We start from the raw sequence: 5,629 nt of genomic DNA on the forward strand, positions 1-5,629 counted from the left end.
AAATAATTTTTATTTTTTAACTATACATATATTAGATTATATTTTAATATTATTTTATTTTAATTATTTCAACAATAATAAATAGTTATTATTTTATAAAAAAAAATCAAAATAAAAAAACAGCATTGTTATTTAAAATTTTTACTTAATTATAAAAAATTACAATTTAATATGATATGCCCTATCCTTGTGCTAGTTACAAATAGATAGCACAAATAGATTAATCTTATTGATAGCACAAATAGATTAATCTTATTTATAGATAAATGAATTTTTCACGTTAATCTTGAGAGACAATTTATAAGTAGCTAACAACTTGATATTTATTTGAATTAACTTAATTATTAAAATATAGGTCATGCTCTTAATCCTGTCCAACTAACCGTCCTCCGGTCAAATTTAGCTGTTACTTGGTCAAGAAATATAGCTTTTGGATGTTCTACTCTAACTATTTAATATGCAAAGCTAGATCTGATTCTTCAACTTATTGTGACGATGAACCACACTAGTTGGTTCGAAACGATCGACAAATGAAATTTCAAGTGATTTACGCCAAAAAATCTATCATAAATTTTATCCCTAAATTAAACCAAGCCACTACCAGCAATAAAAATCACTCTGGTAAAACCCTGGGACTTTGCAATCAAAATGGTTAAAAGACCTTCAAATCAGAAAATTCAGAGCCCTGAAAGAGTCCAAAATAAACTTACGACTGAGAAGACTTTAGAAGACCCGCTCAACTGCTGGTGGAACCCACAGTCGTCAAAGATTCTGCCGCGTACTGACTTGGGAGTCTTGCCTACGCGTTGAAACGCGCCGCCGCCCGCGTAGCACGGCTCTTATTCTGCACAAAGCACGACGAGTTATATGTGTAGGCTTTCCCTCATTCACGCCAAATCCTCTGAGCCCGTGATTTTTGAGTTTTCACTAACAAGAAACCGAAGGCTCCCATTGCCAATTGGATTCCGCTTCCCTTATATACGTATCACAGATGGTTTTCGAAGGCTGTCAAATATGAAGGTATGTCACTACTCTAGCTCTATTCAATCACAAGTTCTGCAATAATGAATTATCGAAACGACTCCGATGATGGCCCTGCATGTGTTATGCAGAAAATGGTGCTGAAAGTGGCGATCAAGGACGAGAAAAGCAGGAGAAGGGCAATGACAGCTGTTGCAGCTGTTGAAGGGAAACAATCAATCCAATATTTTATGCATTGCAATTCTGGGTTTTTAGTAGTGATATCATATTGCACTTTTGGGTTTTGAGTAGTGATATGATTTTTGATTGCAGGTGTAGAGTCTGTTGCAGCTGATATGCAGCGGAGGGAGATAACTGTGATCGGAGAAGCAGATCCCGTGGTTCTGGCAAAGAAACTGATGAAACTCGGATTCAGAGAGCAGCTGAGCGTGGGTCCTGCCAAAGAAGAGAAGGTGGCTGCAGAGACTCCGACAGTTGTGTATCATCATCAAGTGAATCCCCATTATGGGTACGGGCCTTATGAAGGATACTGATCATCTACTCTCGTGAGAGGTGAGGATCCCAATGACTGCACCATCTGTTAGATCTATCTCGTCCTCTTTCTTCTCTATGCGGGAAAGTATGAGCATGGGGGTGACAACTGGTGGTCTCATAGAAATTTCAGTAGATTTTAAAAGCGGTTTGTAATGCTGCAGCCGCTGGGAATTAGTTACTTTCAGAGGTAATGGGACAATGGCGGATTACTTACCTTCATTAACTATACAGATACATCTACTAGGCCTGCAGGTATTAAGGTCTCCTTTCATGGAATGGGAACATTTTCGTACTAAGGTCTCCTGTTTTTGAAAAATGATGCATTTTAGATGGGAAGATTCAACAATTATGAATAAAAATGGTGTCCAATCCAATCCAAACAAATTGGGTACAAAAAGAATAAGCTTCTCAAACTCGGGTATTATCCCAACAAACCATCTCTCCACCTTATCATACGTACGTGGGATAGATAATTGTTGAAGATGCAGAAATTTATGAATTGGGACCTTTACATTTAAGATTTTTTCGATCTAAATTTTATGGATGATTCGTTATATATTTTTTTTATAGTATTAAAAATGAATAATATTTTACTTCTCTGGAACCCAATGCAGTAAATAGCCCGAGACACCAGGTATTATATATTAAGTAGCAACAAGTTTGAAGTTACCCTAAGGGGACACTTTTCCAACCATATATTAGATTGGAGATTAGGTTATTTACAATAGTGAATACACTCTTCTAAGTATATGTTAGATCACTTAATACATTCATTCTTATGCTATGTCAAATTAATTAATTTGAAGAAAACTTATTAAAAATTATTTTATTAGGAAGCACACGTAAATTAGAGATCAAATGTGATATTACACATTTTTGGAGAAGTAGAAACTTTATATTATAGATAAAAGAAATGAATTACATTAAATACATAGAACTTATAACAAGATCATATAGTCTAAAAGCTCTTAGGAACCCTAGTTAGGGAAACCATAAAAAACTGTAGTCACCACCAAAGAACCACAATAATCAAGCATCAATAATGGAAAAACCATAAAAAGTGTAGCCACCACCAAGGAACCACAATAATCAAGCATCAATAATGTAGTGTCTTCACTAGCACAAACATCTAGTTTGTATCACATAAGATCCACATAACAACATTAGCCTTTCATAGGGTTTACAAACCCTAGAAATGTTACATCACATAAGTACATGACAAAAAAACTCTAGTGCTATAACAAAATGATGTACATGTACAAAACTAGGGTTTAGCCTACCTCAAAACTAAAATTCCATCGAAGATGATCATCCTTATTTTTAGCATCCCTCTTCTAAGATGGTGCACTCTCAAATAGGTCATTAGTCCAATACTTTCTCTTCCATGGTGGTCTATTATTTTAGTGTCCTCATGAAAGGAACAATTCATCTACTATGTGCCACATATGGGTGCGTGCAAGATAATGATGGTATCAAAAGTGGAAATGGGGCCATGACAAATGTGTTCACACAATAACGGGTGTGTATTCTTAAAAAAATGCATTCACTCCCAATCCTATAGCCTCAAAGCCCCTCAAAACAAAACAATGCTTGCCATCATGGATTTTTCAGGAACATATGCACATTTTCAGAAGTGCAAGTGTGCTTCTAAGAATGCATGCACATTTCCAAAGGTACGTGCATGATTTCAAGAATGAGTGTGCATTTTCAAAAACATGTGTGAACTTTTAAAACCACATGTACATTTTTTAAAGCACATGCATTTTCTTATGTCTATAATCTTTAAGAAGGAGGGAGGAGGGAGAGATAGAGTCGAAATGGGTTCTTGTAAAGGGGGTATTAAGGGAAGGATGGGGGGAGGGATAGTGAAAGATAGGAAGGGAGTGAAGGGAGGGTGTAGAGAGAGAGGAAGAGAGAGAGAGGGAGTGAAGGAGAGTCAATAGATGGAGATAGATGGGGGGGGGGTAGATGAAGAGGGTATAGTGGGGAAGGAAGAGAGAGCGATATTGGGGTAGAGAGGGAAAGAGGAAGAGAAAGGGAAGAGGAAGAGAGGGAGAGTGGGTGAGAGAGGGAAAGTGGAAGAGAAGGGAAGAGGAAGAGAGGGTGGCAGAGTGAGCATGTGAGATAGATATTGTGACAACCCTAAGATGACTCGTGTATGTACTTGTATTCATTATCATTGGGTGAGTGAGCTGGTTTCTATTAAGGCCTATGTGCCTCTGTGGGTTAGGCCAGTGGGCTAGTCTACTAATGTGTTTTAGGGCTAGTGGGATAGTCTACTAATGTGTTTTAGGGGTAGGGTGTTTGTGTGGTCAAGCTAAAGTGCTTGTGTGTTAAAAGGCCAACAATATTGAGAAAAGTAATGTGTAAAGTGCACATGTAATAATAAATGACATCATGGCTCCAGGCCAAGGGACAAAAATAGTATAGTGGGCTAAGGCTCCACAAAAAGAGAGAGGTTAGGTGGAAAAACCCAGATATGGTTCCTAAGTCAAATCACTATTATGGTTAAAATATTCCTAATGACACCTTTAGGAATAATAATAAACTATTATAATCCTATATTATAAATAAAAGGTTAAAGGAATGGAATAAAGGAGATTCAACTTCCTTTCCATCAAAGACTACTAAGGGATGAGATGGATCTAATTCTACAAAGAACCAAAATATCCTTAGCTAATGTACCCCAAGGAGTCTTGGTGGGCTAGGGTATGAGGGAAATTTTCCTTGGGTTGCATTAGGGCAGGCTATAGCCCTGAGGGACAAGGGTCCCTATATGGGCCTAGAGGGTACCTTGAGATCCTTGAGGCTAGCAGGAACTCCTAGAAGCCACAAGGATCTAAGAAATCCCTTCTCAGCTGAGTTATACGCCTAGATGTAGTCACAAAATGTAAGGGATTGTGAGGGAAATGATGGGGGTACACTACTTTGGTTTGGGGATGATGAGGTATTTAAGCTTATTGGTTTGCGACTATCATGGTTTCGTATCTTGGTATTGTTCATATTCAATACTAAACATGTAATTTACTTGAGTAGCTAATTCCATAGTGGATTCATGGCCCTAGTTCAGGGTTGACCAACTGCTGAGAGAGGTGGAGAAACATGGTCTATGGCTAGGTGGTACATCCAAGTTTTGCAACTAGTCGACATATTTTAATAGATAAGTATCTAAAACTTGTTTTATGAATGCCCATGGATTATGGTTTATATTACATGATATTATGTCATGTTATGTATATGTATCATCTATGACTGTGGTAATGGTGGTGGTATCACCCTAGTTAAGTGACTGGGGGATGTTATAAGTACCAACATATAAGTATTGAATTCTTTATACCACATCATTGGTGATTTATTTAACCCATACATGGAATTTTTGAGCCTGTATACCAACTCTTTCTTTCTTTTCACAACAAATCCTTCTAGTTGCTTCATGTAGATTTATTCTTCCAAATAGCTACGAAGGAATGTTTTCTTCACATCCACCTGTTTTAATTCATGACTAAATGCAACAAAAATAAATAAAAGAAATCTAATAAAAGTTAACTTAGGAATAAAAGAAAAAATATCACCAAATTATATTCCCTCTAACTAAGAATAACCCTTTGCTACAAACTATGATTTCCATTCCTCCATTCTTCCTTTTGGATTTAGATTTTTCTTCAACACCCATTCGTTAACATTGATATTTCTTCCAGTTAACAACTCCTTTAAAAACCAAGCCGCATTCTTGTTCATGGTTATAATTTCTTCATCCATGGCCTGTTTTCAACGTTTTCCATTCTCTAAATCCACTACCTCCCTAAAAATTCTAGGATCACCATCAATAATAAACAAGATTTTTTTTGAATGGAAATCATGTCGAGTATAACTTTATGGTTTCCTCCTTTCCTGAATCGATATCCTTAGTGCGAGAGTGTATGGTTCTTATTCTTTTGATTCATGTTCTTTTATTGTGTCTGACTCATCATCCTTTAATTCAAGATTTGTACTTTTCAGATCCTTTTCCCTTTGTAAGACTTCCTGTTTGACAACATCTTTGACTTCTCTAAATACCACATATCAACTATAGACTATCTTCTTAGTTTCTGGTTTCGAATGCTATAACCTTCCA

At 36.6% G+C, this 5,629-nt stretch overlaps 1 pseudogene; it reads left to right on the plus strand.

Moving 5' to 3' along the window:
* The first annotated feature begins 1,106 nt into the window (after nucleotides 1-1,106).
* Nucleotides 1,107-1,565, plus strand: LOC149177256 (heavy metal-associated isoprenylated plant protein 12-like; annotated as a pseudogene).
* Nucleotides 1,566-5,629: the final 4,064 nt, after the last annotated feature.

This window comes from Pinus tabuliformis, chromosome 4_1 (genome assembly GCF_031772625.1).
Source record: "Pinus tabuliformis cultivar Carrire ecotype Pingquan chromosome 4_1, CPIR1, whole genome shotgun sequence".
Classification (NCBI taxonomy): Eukaryota; Viridiplantae; Streptophyta; class Pinopsida; order Pinales; family Pinaceae; genus Pinus; species Pinus tabuliformis.